The sequence below is a fragment of the Bubalus bubalis genome, chromosome 1 (assembly GCF_019923935.1).
Source record: "Bubalus bubalis isolate 160015118507 breed Murrah chromosome 1, NDDB_SH_1, whole genome shotgun sequence".
NCBI lineage: Eukaryota > Metazoa > Chordata > Mammalia > Artiodactyla > Bovidae > Bubalus > Bubalus bubalis.
In genome coordinates this window covers 32,127,831-32,151,765 of record NC_059157.1, presented here as the reverse complement: position 1 = coordinate 32,151,765, position 23,935 = coordinate 32,127,831, and the positions used below count along the sequence as shown (strand labels likewise).

The 23,935-nt window shown below is 36.5% G+C and overlaps 1 protein-coding gene and 1 non-coding gene across 10 annotated transcripts in view; one reads left to right on the top strand and one right to left on the bottom strand.

Annotated features, from left to right (window-relative positions):
• TENM3 (teneurin transmembrane protein 3) overlaps positions 1–23,935 on the top strand; it is a 1,064,917-nt gene that overhangs the window by 697,069 nt on the left and 343,913 nt on the right. The gene's annotated exons all lie outside the window — the stretch shown is intronic.
• On the bottom strand, positions 17,076–17,148 carry TRNAK-UUU. Its single transcript has one exon. It is a non-coding gene; the product is annotated as a tRNA-Lys (tRNA).

Below are 23,935 nucleotides of genomic sequence, written 5' to 3'. Positions count from 1 at the left end.
GAAAAATAGTGAACTGGAAGTTAGGTTTAAGAAATTCAAAGAGAGCATAAAGAAATAGAGATTGAAAAAAAATATGGATGAACAAATAAGAAATATGGAGAATAAATGAATCGCCTACAACTTACAAGTTTGGAGAATATCAGAAAGAGAAAGAAAGAAATAGAGAAAAGCAGCATTCAAAGAGATTAGAACTAAGGATTTTCCAGAACTGAAGGATGACATGTGCAGAGCAGGGAAAAAGATACTTTTGATAAGAAAATTTGAAATGTTAAGAATAGAGAGAAAAATGCTAAAGTAACCTGAGAGAACAGAGAGTTTACCTCCAGGTAATCACCTTTCAAACAGAAGTCTTCTAAGAGTATAAACAGAAAACAAAAGATTTTTTTCAAAATGCTTTTGATGTGCAGAGGAAAAATAAGTGATTTCTATTTCCAACTAAACTGTCATTCAGAGTATTTCATTCAAGTTCCTAATGGAAGGAGGTAAATAATCACTCATTTAATAAACACTTTCAAGTGTAGATCTAAGACAGTTTCTGCCCTTGGAGGAGCTTTCAACCCACATGAGAACTCAATCCTGTCAACACTAATTATAGTAAATCTCTTAAATCAAGAGGACATAATATCAAGGAGAACATAACTTAATCCAGTAGCACGAAATTGTCCTAAGGTTGGAATATATTGGCACAGTGAGACAGTTATAGAAGTTGTAAGATCATAGTTGAAGATTTTGTTCGTTGTCTTATATACTATATTCCTTCCTGAGTTTAGTTCCTGGAAAAATTTTTTTTTGCAAATAGATTTGATTTCTTCTTTCAGCAAGTGGAAACTATGTAACTTAACATTTTCATTTTTGTTATAGTTGCTAAGAAACTACAGTCAAATTTTGTGCCTATTTGTGGTGGTTGGACTTTTTTTGATATCAGATCAGACCAAACCAGGGTTTATTTCCCTAATAGTTCATGATCTCTGCTCCTGGTTGTTCTGTCAAAATTTATCCCTATTGTGGATGTTACTTAATTTTGTAAAGTACTTGAAAACTATTCAGAAATGTATACTGACATTAATTTCTTTTAAAAGAAGAGTTAAGTGAAATCAACCATTTTTATAACCAATATGACAAAATACTATGGTTTAAGAAAAATTAGTTTTTTACCAATCTAGTTATTTTATGATGTGTCTGCATGAAAAAAGACAAATGAACTTTCTTTTTTAAAAGCATCAACTACATTTCCAAAATCTACCTTGGCCCTTTGGGTTCGAAGTAACTCTTTAAAATAGGAATTCTGATTCTGCACTTGCCTAGAAATGTGGTTCACTCAGAACATGTATAATACTGAACTAACCTGAAGAAATGTGCAAAATAAATCCTTATAAAATTTCCCAGAGAATTATTATTATGGGACTGTGTAAAAGCTTTCCTGTTGAGACTTCCCTGGCAGTCCAGTAGTTAAGACTGCACATTCAGGGGGCACGGATTCTATCCCTAGTTGAGGAGATAAGATCCCACATGCTGTGCAGTGAGATAAAGAGATTTAAAAAAAAACTTTGCTGTTTACATCATATATGAAATAATTGTTCAGAGCACACATAGATAGAGACCAAAATCACTTAGACAAAATAGATGTCAGCTTTGCATTTATTTTTTAAAAATCTACTATTACTGTAACTGAAAGAGTAAAACAATTTTCGGCTTTCCAGTAATTTCATTTGTGCCACTTCACTAGATCTCAACCTATGATGTTGGCTAAACCAGTAGATAATTTTCTTGTTTTGAATACTAATTGGTGGCACACTATTCATCGACATACCATTTCAAAATATTTAAATGTCTGTTAAGTCCGTTTTTTCCATGAGCCTATGGATTTCAGCTGGAATCCTCACAGGAGAGAGAAGGCAGGCCAACTTTTCCTTGCTTCTGTAACTGTGTTTTCTGACCACAAAGATTTTCAAGCCTCATGACATATTTGAATGGTCTCATCATTCTGTCACTGTTGTCTTTGATTCCAAAAGAGAATGTAGCATTTCAAATGTCGGAAATGTGCTATAGATTTTTTGGCAGCAGAAAAGAAGTCAGTTTAACTTTCGTGTCTTTAAGAAATATATAATGTTATAACCAAAATTAGTACTCTGAAATTATTTTGCTCTGAAATTGGAAAGAACTAATATACATCTATTATGTTATACATGGGCCCTTTGACTGGGAGCCAGGTTTGAACATTTCTCTTTACTAGAAATCAACTTTCATATATTCATTTATTCACTTGGCATGAAAAGAGAAACAGGCAAGATGGAAGCAAAAAAGTTGCATATAGAAATGTTAAGTTAATATAAAGTAAGGTTCATTAGCAGAGAGGTATCATTTACCCGCTTGCATATATGACAGTGAATAAACAACTGTGTGCAAGTATTTTAATTATCCAAAGTTGCCAATCTAAAAACAGGAAAACTTAAAATATATCAACATAAAATAAATGCTTATTAAAATTTTAAACAATGATCTCGAAGTGAAAATTGACCGAATTTAAATATAGATTTTTTTTAGTCGTGATCTGATATGCTTTTTTTTTTCTTCTTCACATCATAAAGTGCATTTATACTATGCTACTTATAGTCATTTAAAAGGAGTTGTTTGGCATGCATATCATCCTGAGACACTTTATAATAAATCCAATCCCCACCTCCCCAACATACCATATGTTTAATTAATTAAAAATAAAACTTTTAACTGTACTTGTAAAAGCACCAAGAAATTGTCTCAAGTAAAAAGCACCTGGAGCCTATATTTTAGAATCCCTAAGGTTAGTTGCTATAATACTGGTGAAAATTTGAATATTATAGGAAATAAGTAGTCTTAATGCACACCCCAGGAGGAGTTGCTTTTTTCTCATTGGTGTCTTTTTTCAAATATCTATAATGCCTTTTTATTTTCAACAGCTGCTTAATATGTTATATAAGTTAAAGTATGGTGAAGCTTAGTCATATAAAACCTTTTGAGACATCAAGGAATGTGATATTTCTGACCAGCTGCAAAAATGGTAACTTCTTAGAAAAAAAAAAAATGAGCATCATAAAACAAAAAGTAGGCAGGGAGCATATTAATCTTTTCCTTCCTTGTATTTTCCCTCTCATATTGCTTTCTGTCTTTTAAACCTCTTACAGAGCTCTAACCTTTAAAAGTTCTTCAAATCAAGCAATTTTTCATGATCTGGCTGTCTCCTGATTGTTTTTATTTCAGTTTAACATTTCTTCTGATACACTACATTTTTTCAAGGTATTTATGAGATTTTATTCCTGAGTTCAGCTGAGGTTAATAACTCATGAGTTAAATCAGGTCATATGCATGTGACTTTTCTTAGGGTTACAACTGATTTCCCAAAGTAACTGTAATAATATTATTCCTAGATAGAATTTGTTGTGAGATAAAAAATCTGTCTATACAGTTATACAGCCCATACTCTAATAAGTGGTCTTCCCTATTAATAACATGGAAATGATCTTACTGATCAAAAAAAAAAAAAAACTAAGCCTGCAATGCAGGGTTTTATGGTATCTTACAGGGTCTTTACAGCAGCTTTACGAATTCTTACAGTAATGTCTGCATTACTGTCTGCTTCCTTTCTGTGTCTTCATCACAATTGGGTCATTCAGTATATTGTGAGTAAATATGAATGACAAAATACTTAATTCTAAGGTAGTGAATTCCATTTCCAATCTAATATGCAAAATGGAAAACAATAATAGGGAATAAATCTTCAATTTTGTTTCTCATTGATCTGTGCTATGTAAGATTTTAATGTTTATTAGTTTCTCAATAATCAAATATAAAAATCATTATCACCAATGCAAAAAATTATCCAACCTTTTTACTTTGTGCACAGTATACCCCTATCTTGCATATTCTTTTACATTTTGCTTGCATTCATGTTTTATTGGTTGCTAACATCAATGTATAAAACAATGACAGAAAAAGTATTCATAAAATATAGTCTCCTAAAGCTAAAAATAGCCAATGCCAGAAATGACTTATTATCCAATAAAAGCTTAAAAATCACTTTGAGGGGGAAAAATAAGTATTACATTGCCAAATTCAAGTGTCAAGAAGTAAAGACAAAAATAGGTATCAGGACAAAGAAGAGATTTATATTTTTCTAAATGATAGTTATATTTCATGTAAATTTGGCAAAGAATTAAAAATCCATGTTCTTAGGACAGAGCCAAAAACAAAAAAGAAAAAAAGCCAAGAAGAGTCCATCATTTTGATGATTTATGTTTCTAACATACTCATTGAAAATATAGATGATAAAGGACATTTTTCATGTTTTAACTAAATGTTTGATATCTACACATCTCTCCAAAAGGAAGATTTACATTTCAAAATTTGAATTTATACATAAAGACATGTTACAGGTATTTGGTTTTTTAATATCCCTAATTTTGAAAAAAAAAAAAACTCTAATTTGGCCTTAAATTAAAATATAAAATGGATTATTATATTATTATTTCCAAAGTATTTATCTATGTAGATGCTCTATGATTTGCCTTGGGAACAAATATTTTTGAAAATATTGGTGAACAAAGAAAATCAGTCCAGAAAAGTAGAATATTTCAACTGAAAGGTATAGTGTGTCAGACTGCGGTAGACAGCGATGCTGCTGGAGAAGCTGGACAGTCCTGTTAGGTACGGCTTCACTTTTATTTTCAGATAACAAGTCAAGGAAACAAGTCAGAGACAAAGAACATATCCAGCAGGTTCTTCAGGAGCAACGTGTGTTTACCTGTAGAATTCATAATGTGCTTTACTTACGTGGAAAGAGGGTTTCTGGGTCTACTAGGGGTTCACGGATACAGAACTGGGACCTGTGGGGGAGACAGGAACCAAGAACGTAAGAGATGAAAGCCCTTAGAGTGATGTGGCCAGTCCCTGTCTCCTGATTCACATTCTGCCTTTGGGGTTATGCATGAGAGTCACAGGAGATTATATGTAGAAGACATAGAAGTCACAAGGAGATTATATATAGAAGGTGATTTTTAAAATAGTTTTGGAGAATTAATCTTCAGATCAATGCTGACAATTGTGAGTTGCCAGGATCTTCTATTTATTTATTCATTTAAAGATTTTAATTATTAATCACCATAACAAGTGCTTCCTGAGCATATTGTGCTGCCTCTTTGCTAAACGTATGTTACTCATGATCTTATTTAACTTTTTATATAAACCCTATAAAGTAAATCGTATTATTATCCCCACTTTTCAGATGAGGAAACTGAGGTTAAGAAAAGCTAAGAAATGTGTCTGATTGAATCCAGTAAGTGGTAGAAGTGGGATTTGAGCAAATCTCTCTGATTTTTATAATGTTGCCCAATTTGCAGGCAACCTTATATTTTGAATGAATTTCTGACTCTCACAAATATAGATGTGTTTCAGGAGGCAAATATTGTGCAGTTCTAAGGTGGATGAAGTCTTGCTTTAAATTAATCTATTTGTAGTTACGAAATGAATTAATGCTGAACAGCTGACTTGGCTCAAGCACTGTCACTTAGATTACTACATGATTGGTCCCAGTCACCCATAGAGAATAATCTATTGTGCATCTCTCGCTTTTTGTCTCTCTCTCAAACACACACACACACACCCACACACACACACACACACGCACGCACATACTGTACTATCCTGGTGAGTATTTATTATTCCCACGTATGGCTGATAATTTGAGAGGTATGGCCCCTGGGATTCTTCTGTGAAATGATGAGGTTTGTCTGGAAGTTTCTAGAGCCCTTATAAAATTTAAAAGTGGAGCATAGGTACAGTTTTTCATAGAAATTAAAGGAAAATTTAAGTTTAACTATGGTCTCTTTGGCAGTGAAACCTTTTGAATATGATTGTATATCATGAACATTCATATTAGGATTGGTAAATGGATATATACCAAACTATAGGTATGTCTAAAGTAATGGTTGTTATGAAGATATTCTAGGTTGGAGCCATGATAGCAAACCAATAATAAATCAACAGTTTGGCATTCTGGGTTTTATTTAACTCCCTTAGAAGTCACATCTCAAAGTGGAGAGGCAAGTTTTCTTATGTCCTATGTACTTCTCCATTTTGGAAGCCACTTGCTTCTAGCATATACATTGTCTGGATGACCAGGAGTTGACATAAGTGCAAGGGAAAAAAGTTGAGTGCCGTAGAAATAAATCTAGTTCTTCCAGGGACTAGCGAGGTTTCATCACTGCACAGCTTGCAGAACAGCTTGGGAAGGTAATTCTGAAATGCGTGGAGTGTCACCCGAGAAGTGACATTTTGGAATAAAACCTTCCCTGTTAGTCTGTTTCTGTTTTGTAGATAAGTTCATTTGTGTCATAGAAACTAACATAACATTGTAAATCAACTATACTCCAATTTGGGGAGGAAAAATAAACTTTCCCTATTAGACTAGTTGAAACCCAAATTTCTGTGGGCCCTTGTATATATATCTTCATCACCCTTACCCATCTTCATCTTCACGTCTATTATCATCATCCTTTGTTATCTTCTGGTCCTCTCACTGCCAGTCACGCTGAGAAAAAGGCGATAGAAAAGATACCATCCCCAAAGTAAGTGACAGTTTAGAGACACTAATGATTATGCAGTGTCACTTCCCTAAGCCAGTGGCCAAGCGAGGAATAAACTTAAGCCCCGGCACAATACACTCATCCTTCTAGATCAGAGTTTCTCCCCTTATTACATACTGTATGTATGACTTTGAAAGATAAAATAAATAGGAGGTGTATTGTCTTAATTCCCATTTGTTGCTGGGTGCTCTCCTGAGAATTCCCAAAAGACTCCAGAAGAGAGAACTTCTGTTAGTCATTGTTTAACCTCTGGCCATAACTATCTTCAGATTCAGAGCAGTAAGGATGAGCAAGAAAGCGAAATGTGAGAATCAAAGAGAACTGAGATGTCTGCTCTCGCATTCATATGGATCTGTTCTATATTTATGCTTATTAGGATTCTTTTAAAACAAAAGAAAATAAAATGAAATGAGCTATGAAGAAAAGAAACACTCAAAGCTGTTTCTAATCAGCAGGGAATATTCATATTCTTGATTTGGAGCTTATGGAGATCTGAATCAGCTAGCCAAGGTCCTCCCGACCATGACTTCAGAGGCTGTAATGGCCCTTCAGAATTCCCAGGTTCCCGCTGAAGTTCGTCATCCTGGATTACCATTGGTTGAAGGTCGGATTTAAATGCCAGCTTTGCAATTTTCTTCTTAGGCAATTGCCCTGGGAGATGAATCCCACTGCGGTTAAGAGGAAACTGTCTTAAGATAACTTCCTAAATACATCCTGGTAAAATATCCCTCATCTCCAAGCTCAGTCTTCTCTTTTTTTATCTATATAAAAACTATTTGTAATGCAAATGCAGCCCTCTGTCATAAAACACTTCTGAAGCCATGCAAAATTCTTTAAATGCAGTAAAGGTGCCTATTTATCAATGGGTAGCTATACTTTTTTAAAAATCCCTTTTACAGGAGTGTAAGCTGTAACATTAGAAGCTGCTAAGGCCAAGTAAGCAGTGGGCTGTAGTTCTTTGCAATGGCATCATGAAGTGAAGTTGCATCTTTTGAAACCAAAACACATGAATTCTGTGGTGGCCTGGAAGGCGGCCCTGCGTTACTTTGACCTGTTGTCACATTGACATCGCCGCTTCTGTTGTTGGCTTCGGGTAACCTCATAATCAAGTCCCTGCTGCCTTAAAAATTAATTATGATAAGAATTTCTTTTCAGTTCAGACTGTTCAACAATGCCTCACGTGCAGGCTGCAAATTATGAAGTGTAAATTAGGGCATCACTGAGCAAGAAAGATCCCAAGGAACCAATTTAAGAATTCTCTCTGGATTTGGTGGAGACCTGGAAATCATCCCTTCTGGAGGAATCACTTGAAATTAGAATCTTAGAATCGACTTGCCATTCAGGTTCACTGTGTATTGGGCTGAACTTTCTTGGGGAAAAAATGTGCTAAATGTATGCGAACAAATTTTTTAATTTTGCCTCTCATAGTACAATTCCTTATTGAAAAAATAATCACTTACAACTGCCAAGCACAATTCTCAGCAAGCCACGTACATACTAACTCATTTAATACTTAACAGCACCTCTATGAGGTAGGTGGCATTGGTGCCCCATTTTACAGATGATGCAACTGAGGCTCAGAAAGTAAAAGATGCGGAGGTCATAGAGCTAGTGTCAGACAGTCTTGCTCCATAGTCCTTGCTCCCAGTTTCAAAATTATGCTGCCTTAACAATTTGGCTCAGTTCCTGCTGCTACTGCTGCTGCTAAGTTGTGTCCGACTCTGTGCAACCCCATAGACGGCAGTCCACCAGGCTCCCCCGTCCCTGGGATTCTCCAGGCAAGAATACTGGAGTGGGTTGCCATTTCCTTCTCCAATGCATGAAAGTGAAAAGTGAAAAGTGGAAGAAGTCACTCAGTCGTGTCCCACTCTTAGCGACCTCATGGACTGCAGCCTACCAGGCTCCTCCGTCCATGGGATTTTCCAGGCAAGAGTACTGGAGTGGGGTGCCATTGCCTTCTCCTCAGTTCCTGAACTCTCCTTTATTAAATGTACAAAGTAGGCAGTAAATAGTTTCTAAGGTGTGCTGAATAAGATTACTTTAAAGATTAATTTTCCACACATCAGACTTCAGGAACACCAGTCATCCGTTTCCCAAGACTTTCTAAGGTCTGAAGGAAAGAATCAGCTTGCGCTTGGTGGGTTTTCATTTCTGATGGCCCTTGGGCTTTAACCCCTTCCCTCTGCTTCACCATTATCACCATTTTGTTTGTTTTCCATCTTCCAAAATTTGTCAGCATCCTTTTCTGCTGTCATTGCATTTCCTCTTCCCTTTGTTCATGTGCATATGAATTTAAAATTTTTCTTTACTGTCATTTTATTTTCAGAGTTCTGGTCGGGTTGTATGAAGTATTTACAGAAGAAGAGGTGGGGAGAGGGTTATAAAGAAGATATTAGTTATTTCTTCACATCCTTAAAACCCTTTCTTCCAGATCACCTTTTATTTGCAGAAGTTAAAGTTTAGTCCCAAATAGCTCTGAATATGAAATCCATAATGTGAAAGTTTTCACAGCTGTGGTCAATATGGCTGCATTATTCTTTCAGACTGCTTGGCAATGTCCAGTGTTAAGGAGACAGTGTTCTGAAAAACTGCTCACTCCAAAGGCTTTAAAAATGGAGTTAATGAAGTTCAGTGAAATAAACTGAAAGTTAAAAATCAGCAGTGAGCAAGGGAACAATACCACTACAAAGCACTCATGTTTTCTAAAATGTATGCAAAGCTTCATATGTTAATACTTCAAATTCCAAGATGGCCAATTTATTTTTAAAATAAGAAACACCTGTTTATCATCAACCATAACAATAAGATGTTTAATTTTGAGAGAATGTTTTTGGCAGTTGCTAATAAGCCATACTTTAAGATTAAAATAGTTTTAATATATTCTAATGAGCTACTTATAAGGCATGAAGAAGAACATTTAGATGTTTCTTGACTTTCACTTAAATTCAGTGACTATTAAACCTATACTTTACATTAACTTTAGTCATTCTTTACCCATATTATAGTTAGTGGAAAAAAGATACTTAGCAGTTCTATTACTTTATCTTACTGTGTTGTGTTACTCAAGGAAAATTAAGGCAGGATTATCAGTGTTCCACAAATATATTCTTGAAAAAGCATTTTTACTTGTAAAAGTATATGAGAATTAAAATGAAGTGTATGAAAAAGAAACCCTACAGTAAATAAGCTAAGAATTGTCATTCAGTTATATTTTAAATTGTCAACTGGTCCAATTTTTCCTACTTTTTTTGTTTGCAATTGGTAATAGTCTACAGCTAAATAGAAAAAGTTAAAAATTTCTAGAAACATTAAAAGTGGCAATTTAACTAGCAGCACTTTCTGAAAAAGTACAAAAAGCAAAAATGTAAATGGAATATTTCTTATAAATTTCAGTGTAAAAATATCTTAATAAATCTTTAATGGCAATTTGCATTTTCATTTCTCAGATTTGAAGCTTTCAGTTAAAGTCTTTTTCTCTAGCACTTTATTTTCCCTGTTGGTTTATATTTTTTACACAATTTTGTTCATTTTGACTGTTTAATTGCTGTTGTCTCTGATTTAGGCTGAATTTTTAAAAATGTACATGACCCAAAATTTTCAATATAAGAATGTTCAAAATAAGTGTTTAATTTGAGGATTTTGCACAAATTTTGCCATGTTACTACCCTTAAAAGAAATAATAAATGGATAAAATTAATATAATCTGCTTAAAATGAGCTAAATTGACCTGTTTTTAATTTAATTCCATAGAGAAGTGAGTACATTTGCTAGGGGCAGCATCAGCTATCAATATCCTCCTCTCTCCAACCACAGACTTGCTTTTTTTTGTTTGTTGGTTTTTTTTAACAATCAAGGTTAAGAGGAATTTAAAAGGAAAGAATAATATAGAGAAGAGTGCCATTTTTATGAGTTAAAGTTTTGCTGACATTATCTCCTAAAATTATATCTAACCTCACCAGTAATGACTTAAATGAAAGAGCAGATACATGCATAACTAATCACTTCACTGTACACCTGAAACCAATACAACATTGTTAATCAACTATACCCCGATATCTGGAGAAGGGAATGGCAATCCACTCCAGTATTCTTGCCTGGAGAATCCTATAGACAGAGAAGCCTGGCAGGATACAGTCCATGGGGTTGCAAAGAGTTGGACATGACTGAATGACTAATGACCCCAATAGAAAATAAAAAGTTTTAAAAATAAAAATACTGGAAATTTATTTACTCAAGAATTTTATGTTATTCACAAGGTAATGGTTACTGGCACAATAGAGTTTTTACTTTAATCTGTATTATTAACATTTTATCCATCATTTTCTTAACTTGAAACAATCAACAGAACAGTAAAATAAGGTATACTGTGTTAAGAAAAATACATTATGTAAAAACTATATCATTTTGATGATATGGCATAACATAGATAGGAAAGATATCTGAGATGTTATATCAAAATTGAGTGCTTGTACATTGATCCTTATTTTTAGACTTTTTTGAGAGTATCCACTTGCTACATTATTTTGCTTTTAATAATGAAGATAATCATCTAAGGAAATAAACACTTGACTCATTAACTCTTTATTTTTCTTTCCAGACTAGCCATTGTACTTTTAAGTAATGGCTTCAGAAAATAAATTTTATATAATTTAGGCGATTATGTGAACTGAATTACAGTCTCTGGAGTGATCAAGGAATTGTTTTTTATTGTTTTAAATTTCTTTAAAAAAAAAAGGATCAAGCAATCCATATTATTCCGCTTGCCTAAGACAACTACTGAAAACATTTATATTTCTTACATATCCTAAAGGCTGATCTTGTCTAACTCATATTAACCTACTCTGTAAGGATCACAAATCTTCAGACAATCTCCTATATCTTAGTAATTTATTTTCTGTCAAACATATAAAACAAATCTTGGTAAAACATTCCATTAGAAAGGCAGAGAGTTTGGAGGAAATTTTTCCATGGTGGTATGCCCTGCATTTTCAGGAGTGTCTGATGAAACACAGATGTTTCAAAGTGCCCACAAGGATGGTTAGTCAAGACCAGATTGATCCCTGGTTAATCTCTGAAACCTCTTGCTTCCATTCTTTCTATCAAAATATATTGCTTTCTTTTGCTGAATGAACTCAACTGAGTTGGCCACAAAAGAGTTGAATCAAAAACACTCAAAGTGGAAATTGAACATGTTAGGATTTCTGCAATGGTTTATTATGCATTTCTTTCCAAAATGTTCCAAATGTAATTTGGTTTGGGAGTAAATGTCTCTTTTACTTTAAGCAGTGCCAGTATTTATACATGGACCATCAGTTCAGTTCTCATGGATATTTTGCAGTATTCTGACAAATAATGGATTTACCGGAGAAAGTAATTGGTTGCATGGGTAGCTTAGCTCCTTCCACATTCCAATATTGGAGAACCACAGAGAATGCAGTATTTTATCTAGTTTTTAATCTTTGACTTAAAAAAAAACTAATGAAAGCAGATACACTGCCCTAGAAAAATTTTTAAATCAAAGAAGTGACCTGAACATAGTTAATACAACTACCAAGGTAATGACAAAGGACTGTCACACCACCATTGACACTTAGGTAAATCTCTTTTCAGAAATATGAAGAAAAACATGAGTGGATGCTTTTTTCATCATTTTCATTGTGTTGTCAATTTCCTTTGTACAACTAGAACCCTACTTTTACCAGAAGTTAAAATAAAATAGAGATTAATTTAGTCATTAATGTCCTTTGTGGTAAACTAATTGTATTTCAGAATATTTAGACCTTATTTCAATATCTTAATATCTTTTGGGCCCAGATCACTTTCTTTAATATGAAACAAAAACCTGTTATTATCTCATTACTTGATCCGACAAGTATTTTAAAACTTTATGTGATTTTGAACCTAGGCTTAATACTTTGACAAATATAATTTAAAATATTAAGATTAATTGTTAAATTTATAGAATAATTCACAATCTTCTAAACAAAAAATAAAATACCCCCATGTTCATTATCTGTTGAAAAATATTGAATTTCCAAACATGTTTCCAAAATATTTGCCTTTCAGTTTTGCATATTTGTATTTCTAATTTCTTTCATGCTGAGGCATCTGTTCATGATTTCTAGCTTATTTTCAAAATCTTTTTGTGTTACTGTTCAGATTTGATATTTAAATTCTTTATGTGCTGAATGACTTCTAGGGACCCAGTCAATAAGACTTTTCAGATTCATAAATTTTTAAAAACATCATCGTGGGTTTTTTTCACCTGGGAGAATATTCCACTTTTTACTTATACTCGTTGAACAGAATCTGTGTTATAACTTTTGTTTTGTTTTGACGTTTGCACATTCAGATGTATTTGTGATGGAGATCACATTTCTGAAAAATTATTTTTTTTAAATATAGCCTTAATTCCAGAATATAGAAGTGAAACCTTAAACATGCAAAAGGGAGTTTCCGTTTGCTTTGAGGGAGGGGTGGCCATATTTTGAGAGGAACTTCTCCTTTGGGAGAGAAAGGAAGCCGGGTTCCCCAGGATGGAAATTGCTTGGCTCCCTTTTCAGCAATGGAATTGTTACTCATTAAGGTAAAAGCCAGGCTGTGGTTTGGGTTATATGTGTTTTCTGTTAATTCACTTAAAAAATGCTTTCCTTCCATACATATTCCTTGTAAACTATAAGTCTACAGGATAATATATATACCCATCTTTATATATGGCCTTAGAAAATGACATAGATAAATATCACTTTGTGCTAAAAATAAGCCCATAGTAATAAAGAGGTCAGTCCGGAGTCACAGGGTACATAAAACAGACTGGATTTTGAGTCATGACATCTACACAGACTGCAATACTGCTGAATTTTCATATTAAGAGATTTTGGCTGAAGGAATTCAGACACATACACAGTATGGCCCCAGAAATCTTGCCAAGAAAAGTTGAGTTTAAAATGTAGGGGAACTGATCCAAGAATAGGCCTCAAACATGTTGCATTCATTACACGCAGCTGTGTACATGAGAAGTGACTTTTATCCCCACCTACCAAAACCCTATCCAGAGCCGTCACTTTTTTTTTTTTTGCCAACTTGCTGACCTTTCTCTTCCCACAAAAGGGAAATGTGATTGACAGATGATTATTCAAAACATTTTGGCAATAAAAAAAAAAGCATGCTAATGTATTTGCTCTAAATACAACACATTTTTAAAGAGACATTTCTTACGAGCTCAGTTTTTGTGAGTAAATATTAACTAACCATTGTTATGGAGAAAACCAGCCTGGAGAGAGAATGCTGGTGGATACTGCAGTGGGTGCTTTTGGAATATAAAGATTTAGAGGTACTCAGGTTACCTAGGCGGTAAGGAAGTATGATCAAGAAACTTGGCAAAGAAAGAAAAACACAGAAACCCGTGTCCATAGGCCTGGAAGAAACAAATGTCAATCATGACACATGAGCAACGGTTGAGCAAGGTTTTATGGGAGTGGAGGGAGCACTGAGAAATACCCATCGCTACCCAGTATGGTTATCTGGTTAGGTTACAAGTTCTCTGCTTCTGCTTCTCACACCACTGCTGGTTGATGTTCCCCATTTTATCTGCAGAACCAGCTTCTCCAAAACAGGATCTGATCAATGGATTCTAGTCTCCATCTAGTACAGAGTGCAGCCCCTGTTGGTCAGAGCAATCCTGACAGACATTTACTGGATGCTGGCCCTGCCAATAGTTGGTTTTCTTTGGGTCAGCTTTTAATTCCATCAATCACTTACAGACAGAGTTCCAGGAATGATGCCATGAAGCCAAAAACAGGGATCTTTGGAAAGCTTTGTGTGACTTGTGCAGCCCATATATTTTATCATAAATGCATACATTAAAATAACAAAGATTTTTTTTAATATATGATGCCTTTAAAAAGTATTTTACTCTGCTAAATTTTCCAAGCAGAATATTTTAATTTCTCCAAGAGGAAGTACATAATACTAAAGAAAATAATAAGGGGAATGATTTGTATCATTAGTTTTCCTGACTCTGATGGAAACTAATTCTTATGAAGGGCATTGGACTGATATAAGTGCTTCCCTGTTCCAGTAAGCACAGTGGATAAATACTGTTTAGTCTGGGTGCAAATATGTCTGGCACACAGGGAGTAAAGTCTAATATTTCCCAGTGCTAGGAAATATATTCTATCTTTTGACCCAAGAGATCCTGAGACAACTTCTTCCAAAGACTCTAACCAACTCCATTTTTTTTTTTTTTTTGGTGAAATATATTTGGGGATTTTGTGACTGTTGATATTCCAGAAACAGGAGGCTAATCTTTGCATCTTCCAGACTCAGAGTTTTTGCCAGTTAACATACAACCAAATGCATCTCAGAAACAATAACACTGCCTCTGTTTCTAAATTCTACTCCAATTCCATAATATCATAGGACTGTTAAGCATTGCTTGGCATTGTTGGACATTAATAACCTACTCTAATTTTTATTTGTGTCCATGAAAATTGTTTAATTTTAGCTTTTAACTCAGTGATTGAGTGCTACATATATAAATTGCATAAGCAATTTCTTCATGTGATATAAATGAGTATGATAAAAATAGAAATGCTTAAATACTTGTTTTAACTTATATCACACCTACAGTTTAAATTCTTTAGATCCAGTATTAGTTTTTTGAATAATTTATTGCCTACAGTGATTAATTGAATTAACATTTCTGTTAGTGCCAAGGAGTAGAACTGTTTTGCCTTACCAATACAGATCAAATTCAAATGATTGCCCTTGACATTTTGCAAATTTATAAACCTTTATTACTGTAGGATCAAGTAATTATCTAACAGCTACAGTTGGTAATTAATCCAATAGTTCAAATTCAGTTCAGGTAGACCAACTTTATTCAGTGTCTACACATAGTTAATACTGTGAGAGATTGAATGTTGAATGAAATATGAACCCTGCTTTTGAATTTCTAGTATATTTAAGTCCTATGATAAATATGTTTCATAGATTATCTCATTTAATTTTAACAAAAATCCAGTGACACAGGTATTATATTATTTTTAATTTACATACATACACGAGGCTCAAAAATGGCAAGTGGTTTACTCAAGATCACACACCTAGTAAGTGGAAGAGGCAGGATTTTTTTTTTCCTCAATGTGTGGCTTGCAAGATCTTAGCTCCCCAACCAGGGATCAAACCCCTGCCCTCTGCACTGGGAGCACAAAATCTCAACCACTGGACCCCCAGGGAAGTCCCAGGAGACGGAATTTGAACTCAGGTATGAATGTACTTGAGGACTTTATGACTGTTCATATTCCACAAACGGGAGGATAATCTTTGCATCTTCCAGACTCACAAGAATTTTTGCAAATTAACATGCCACCAGTGCCTGTCAGAAATAATAATGCTGCCTCTGTTTCTGTGTTCTTCTCCAATTCTCTAGTTTTAAGGCAATATGTAGAATGCAATAAGTGTGATTTTTATGTTTTCTTAATTTGATGACTATGCAATAATCAAGCATATTATTGATCGATTACTGACATCTAGGCTGCAGTCCATGGGGTCTCTAAGAGTCGGACACGACTGAGCGACTTCACTTTGACTTTTCACTTTCATGCATTGGAGAAGGAAATGGCAACCCACTCCAGTGTTCTTGCCTGGAGAATCCCAGGGATGGCGGGGCCTGGTGGGCTGCCATCTATGGGGTCGCACAGAGTCGGACATGACTGAAGTGACTTAGCAGCAGCAGCAGCCACCAGGGGACAGGAAAGCTTTCAGGTCAGGAAGAGGAGACATCTAAGATGAGACTGAAGGAAAAATAGGACTTAGCTAAGAGAAGATGGATGCTAGTCCAAAGATTAGGCATATCCTATGCACGGTGCCAGAAATTGTCACTGTGATTGAAAGTTCAAGGAGATGTGAAGTCACAGAGTGTCTCATCAGGTCTACTTAGGAATTGGGATGTTTATCACAATGGCAGTGGGGAGTCATTCAAAATTTTTCTGTCAGGAAATTGGTATGATGATTTGCGTCTTTTTGAAAGATTTTTCTGAATGGAGTATGAAGAATGTGAGAGGAAGGTAAGAATAGAGGCAGGTATGATATTACATCCAAGTGAAAAATGATGGTTGCATCAACAGAGGTAGACATGGTAGAGATGAAAATTGTGAAAATGGTGGAGGGCCTATGGGTTGATTCAATGTAGGGAATGGGGAAGGCGGTGCCAATAAAAGAAACAGCTTCCAAGTTTCTTGAGCATTTGGATGGACACAGATTTTTTTGTTCACTGACTCCAGGAACCCAGGAAGAGATGGAAGCTTGTGGCAGATGATTATTTTATTTTATTTCATTTCATTTTTTTTAAAGGAGAACTACTCAAAGTCAGGGTTTTGGTTCAACTATGATGAGGTCTTTATTTTTATATTATTTTATTTTTTTGGCTGCATTGGGCAGCTTGCAGGATCTTAGTTCCCTGACCAGGTCTTGAACCTGGGCCCTCAGCAGTAAAAGTGTGGAGTCCTAACCACTGGACCACCAGGAAATTCCCCAAAGATGATTGTATTAGCTTTGAACATGTTGCATTTTAGATGCCCGTAGACATCCTATTGAAGCCATTGAGTGATTGGCTATGAGCCTGGTAGGCAATTGGAATTAAAGGAACAGCATCCAATATTCTTGCTTGGAAAATCCCACAAGTGGAGGAGCCTGGTGGGCTACAGTCCATGGGGTCGCCAAGAGTCAGACATGACTGAGCGACTGGCACTTTCATTACTGGTCAATTAGGCCTTGCGAGGTGGCAGTGGTTATGGAAATCAGAGAGAAATAAAAGGCAGGTTGGGGGTACAGAGAGAGAGAGAAAGGAAGAATGGAGTAAGTGGTGGGGAGCGACCGAAGAAGATCATCTAGGCAGAGGGAGTGATGTGATAAAGTGACAGGAAAGGGGGAGAGGTGTATGTGACAAAAAGCCTATGTCAAGTGCAAGATAAGACTAAGATGGTTCTCCTGGATAATGGTTGGTGATGGGGTTTATTCTGTAGTCAATAGGGAACCAGTGAGGCTTTGAGCGTGGGAGGAGCATTTGCTAATAAGTCATTGGAAGGTCTGACCCAAATGTGGACTGGAGTAGGGATGCAAGGACCGTGGCGCAGGCTGTCGATGCATCTAGGGTAGATGTGAAGAGATTGAGAAATTGGGTAGGATTTTTTGGAAATTTAAAGAAAAAGCATGGATGCAGGAGGTACTTCTGAAAACAGAAGTCTTCCCACTACTTCTGACCCAGGGACAGGAGATGACTATTCAAATGGTAACAACTTGGAGTTTAAAAAAAAAAGAGAGAGAGAGAGAAATCAGAAGAGGAATCTGATTTCCAGAAATGTGTATCTTGTATGTTATTTAGAACTTAATGATCATACTTCTTAGAATTAAAAATAGAAGAATAGGGTATCCGTATATTTTATTTTTAAGCTTGCCTTTTTCCCCTGTTTTCCTGGAGCTTATAAGACTCTATTCCAGAGATTAGACCAGATGATATTTTTCTTTTCCTGTGCACTACAAGAAAAAATAAAAAGGACTTAGAAATCCATTTGGAAAGAAAGTCAAATGAGAGAACTCAGTAATCCTTACCAAGAGTGACAGTCCTTCGTCCTAGCTGGGCTGGACCACTGTGGGGCAGGGGAAGAAGGGGGTGGTGAGAGCAGCCACAGGAGCTGAACAGAAGGTCTGAGCACATCAGTTCCTCAGGAGTCAGTACAACAATGGATAGAGGAAAGATATGGGGCGTTTCTATGGGAAGCTCTGGGACACAAGTTGTTCTTTCGTTGGCATCTCTGAAGTCTATAAAAATATAATTCTGGCTATATACCAAGAAGCATCTGATGCAAAGTCAAACACATCAAGAAGGCTAAATGCCATTTTCGCTCAAGTAGCTGTCTGTGCTGGGGAGCGAGGGGAGGTCTTTTCATGGTTTTTGCCGGTGGTCCTCATCAGTTCCGTGGTTTTATGGAAGTTCTGGTCTTGTTTGGGAGAGTCCCTGCAAGACTGAAAGCTATTTCTCTTCAACTGTATTGCTTCGGACAGTCGACAAATACAGTGTTTATTACGTGACTTCTTCCATCCTCTGTGTTTACACTGCAGGTGAATTTTTTTTTTTCCTTTAGTGACCTGACTTATGGGTTGGTTATTATGACTGTTTCTCTTTTTTCCAGAAGTCTTCTTTCAAAGAACAGAAAGGTTTTAATTCCCACTGAAAAGAAAGACAGGGGACCCCAGCCTGTGGACCCAAGTATTAAACTGCTTTTGAAGATGAGGCAATTGGAAGCTGCTAACAATATGGAGATCAGACATTCTGTCTCCAGCCCGGGAACAGGACCGACATCAAGTGAACAGGCAACTGCTTGCCTGCCTGTCTTCCTCCTGCCAGATAAAGGCCCAGAAGGGGCAGCTGCCAGCCGGGAGGAATGTGAAAAAAATAGGAAATTGATTTGAAATAGGATAGGGAAAAAGGCAGAAGAGAGTATTTAAGAATTTTCAAATCTTTTTAGGCATGAGTAGATACTGTCTCAGCAGAGAAAGGTCATCTTTACATAGTCTCTCATACTTTCTGCCTTTGGACCCGAAAGGCACCAAAAGTCACAGTCGAACAGGTATTAGAAAGCCCTGAAGTTGGTTTATTTCTTCATAATTGGAGGGAAATTGGATATGGATATATATTTAACTCTTTGACAAATCTTCTCAACCCTTTTGAAATAGAAAAAAAAGGAAATAGAAAATTATAAACGTTCTGATTATAGGCTCAGGAAAAGTAGATTGTTTTTTTCCTGCTAGTTACAATGATAATTAATTAAATTTCACATTCATCAGAGGGGGCGGGGCAGTAGTGTTTGACTGTGAAGGTTGAGGGCATTCTAATTTTCTATTGACAGCGGTTCTTTCGGTTTGATAGATGCCTTTAGGCAAATTATAACGCCTCTCTCTACTTTTTTGCTTAAGGAAATATGAGGAGGCGGTCATGTTAGGGATATTTAGAATCACTAGTAAATAGAGGAGATGTTTGTCTTTGGGGTCATACTCACTGGCTTCGCTGTAAGAAGGCAAGAGGGCTCCACAAGGAGCTGTAAGTTTCTTTCGGGTCCTAACGTGTGGTGATACTCTGTGATCTCTTGAAGGCAGGAAACCAGTGGTGTGCTTTCAATCGGTGGTCCCCAACCTTTTTGGCACCACGGACCGTTTTCACGGAGGATAATTTTTTCACTGACTGGGGTGGAGCACGGTTTCGGGATGATTCAGCCACGTTACTTTTATTGTGTACTTTTATTGTTGCTGTTCAGTTGTTCAGTGGTATCTGTCTCTTTGTGACCCCCCTGGACTGCAGCACACCAGGCTTCCCTGTCCTGCACTATCTCCCAGAGTTTGCTCAAACTCATGTCCATTGTAGGTGATGCCATCCAACCATGTCATCCTCGCTTGCCCCCTTTCTCTCCTGCCCTCAATCTTTCCCAGCATCAGGGTCTTTAATTGTGTACTTTATCTCTAGGATTATTTTTATTATATCAGCTCCACCTCAGATCATCAAGCATTAGATCCCAGAGGTAGGGGACCCCTGCTCTAAACTATACTTACACCTAGAGCCTCCTCTTTGTGGCCCACCTTACTTGAAGTTGTTGATAGGATACACAGGCAATGAAAGACAAGAGACCTTCCTTGCAAGAGATGTAAGTCTTAGCTGAGAAGAATAAATAGATGTGATTGCCACCAACGATATAATAACAAACCATGTGATAACAATATGATAACAACACATAATAATAGGGCTCATGCATACCTTACTGCTTCTCTTGGCTTCATTAATCATCAGTGCTGTCCTTATGAAATGGAGAACCTCTCACCTCTTACAGACAATAGATTGAGGCTGGTATCGCAACACATGGAAGGTTAAAATATGGAGTGGAATAAAGCTGAGAACAGCTGTTTTCTAAATCACATCTGCCTTAAAATGTCAACATATGGAAATGACTGACCCCTTTTACTCTTTCTTTACTCTTTACTCATTCTTCAAAATAAAATTTGATCTTTATACTGTGAGTGGAGGGACAGACAAACAATCAGGCCAGTGGAAAGTCAGGATGGATAAAAGAAAAACATGAAGAAAATGAGAAATGAATAGAAATACCTATGAACTGAAAACTCTTATCCTAGAACATTAAAGGAGTAGGAAGAAACTCTTGCACAGCCATTTAAGGGATTCAGAAGGCCCGAGAGATATTCCCCTTTTTAGAGGGAAAAATTGAAGCCCAGATAAACTAAGATTTAGCAAGATTACACAGCCCATCAGAAGAGCTATGTCCAGAACCTGAATTTCCCAATTCTCAGAGAAATTGTAGACAAGTGGAGAAATCCCTGAAGGGTGGACTGTGATGTGTTTTCACTGGTTTCAGTCTGAAAACTATCAAAGCTGCTTTGTTCTGTATAGGTTCTTTTCTTTTGCACTGAGCCCATTTTATCATCCATTTCAGTGGTGTCTCTTCACATCACCTAAGGCGTGGGCAAAAAGATGCCTGCTTATCTGAATCACAGCCACGGATTTTCCTATTGCTGATTATGACACTACATTTTTTTAAATTAAAATTGCTAGAAAAAATCAGCAAGCAATGGAATAAGCTTTTTATGGAGTGAATATGTTGCTATAATTTAGGACCTTGCTCACTAATCATAAATTGTTGTTAATCACAACTAATCTAACTACTTTTTTTCCAGTTAGAAAAGTCCTCATTATAACTATCCTTCTGAAACACTACCAGACATTTCTTGACGGGAAATTTACCCAACATCGATTCTACAACACAAACAAGAAGGGCACAGTTATTCAACCTAGACTTGCACCTAAATATTAGAGCCTTTCTACTAATTCTAGACACCTATATTATCTGGTTGAAAGCTATATTGGACTCTGTAGTTAAAGTGACACTGTGATATATTGATCTAATGAGTAATATTATGAAATTAATTCAAAAATACTCTAACTTGTTCTGCCCTAATCTTTAAAATTCATGTGAAGGAAACCACATTGTGCAAATCTTTTTTGGAAGATCTTGCAAAGGCCTTTGGCCAAAAATAACACAGAGTTCTACATATTTTCACAGTGGTTTCTATTTTGGAGTCAAAGTGCCATCAAGGAAGGTAGACGAAACACCTGTGCAGTCTTGAGTCAAACTCTTCACCTGGACACTTGCCTTAATGGGTCAGGATCTTCAGACTGCGGTGGGACGGCCTTGGGGGGTTAAAGTCACCTTGGTTTGCATCAAATAAATAGATGCCCTTACTTTGCCTTTCAATTCCTCTCATCTTTTGAAAGACCTAATTCCCTTTGTGCCAAGTCTAGAAGAAAGAGCCCCTGAAGCTTGCTGTCACCCAGAAACTGAAAGCCAACAGGACTAGATATACAGTCACTGGAGTTTTCCTCACCTGTCAGCCTCTGTCTCTACCTGTTTTTCTCTTTACTCTCCCTCACCTCCCCATTTCTAGAGAATTCATTTCTTCTCATGTGGTACCTAAGGTGTACCTTTGTATGGTTCCCTGTAAACTCCTACCTTGCCCCCAGCAGGACCCTAAGCACACTTGTTTGTTTGTTTGTTTTTAATGAACCAAGACAGATACCAGGTAGAAATTTGCCTACAGTGCATTTTCCCCTACAGAGTACTTTAAACAATGGAAATACAGTTTTCTACATTAATTTTAAACTAGTCTTGCCCTGTGAGGTTTAAAAATGGCATTTCAAGCCAAAGTATCTAAGGTGTTTCAGGCACATAATAGGCATTCAATAAATGAAGTTGAATTCACATCTATCAAAGTGAAAGAAGCACTGTCAATAGTAAATTAGAATCCCTGCCACCTTTACAGCCAAAGACAGAACTGTCCCGCCCCTCTGGTGAGGGTGAAATTTAATTATCCTTGTAACTAGCAGGGGAAAAAAAATCTACTTTCCTGAGCAAAAAATTTACAAAAAAATTTTTAATTAAAACTTTTTAAAATTAATGATTATCCAGATTTGTTTGTCAATAAAGACCTTAATACCTATTTGCAAAAAATGATCTTAATACCTATGGGTTCTTTGTAAATTTTTTTGATATTATAAATTTTGAAGAGTGACTCTAGAAGTTTAACCAGTAGGGCTTCCCAGATGGCACAGTGGGAAAGAACCCACCTGCCAATGCAGGAGATGCAAAAGATGTGGGTTTGATCCCTGGATTGTGAAGATCCCCTGGAGGAGGAAATGGCAATCCACTCCAGTATTTTTGCCTAGGAAATCCCATGAACAGAGGAGCCTGGCAGGCTACAGTCCATGGGGTCGCAAAGGGACTGAGTGACTCGAGCACGAGGAGTTTGTGTGATTTCTGTCTTCTCTTCACTGCAAGAGGGATTTGACCTGCAGGTAGCTAGTGCCTTTATAGACAACTACCCACCTGACCACATCACTTCATCACTAGCCATCAATGAATGACTAAATTTTAGCATCTGAACAAAGAAAACAAATTGTTTATGTATATTTAATTTCAAAGATCTATGGCCTAGCTTTTTGACATCTGAGTTAGTTGTCAGTTTTTGAGAACTAACACAAAAATATGCTTTGGAGTTAAGTGAGCGGAATGATGGCTGGAAACAAATAGTCCAGATTGAAGAATTTAAAACAGTTCAATCATTTTTATTTATCACTTACCCATGTACTTTCAAAGCACCTCCCCCAATGTGTTCTTATTGTCAAAACCTACAAATAAGTTGAACCTCAATAAGTTGCCAGCATGGACAAACACTGCCATCCCCGGGTGAGCCTGGGAATTCGTCTTGCTGTTTTGGGACCTTGTGTCCAACCTGCCAAGGATGAGTGGCACTCCCTCTTTCTTGGCCACTCCTGTGCACCTCCATGTGGAGGTTGACTCACGTAGAACTAGGGTTCCACACACTGCTACGCACGCACTTGTAACATTGCCTTAGGACATTTGGTGGCTTGATTGGGCCCTCAGCTCTTGCTATGTACCCAGTTCCTGGCATCCCTACCCCCATCTGACTCTTTTTTGGGGGGAGCGGGGTATGGAGTGATAGAAAAGAATAGTTTTATTGCTTTGTCATACACAGTGGGGCTAATGACCTCAAAATTGTGTCCCAAGCCAGTGGGATTTGGTGAGGAGTTTAGAGCAAGGATCATGGTGTGTGCAGGGCCTGCACTTTTTAATCTGGCCTCAAGTGGTCTCTTGATGAGCTTCTTGAGATTATCACATTGTGATCTTCTCTGGAATGAAGAACGCTAGCTTCTTCCATTTGCTGGGGTTTCAGTA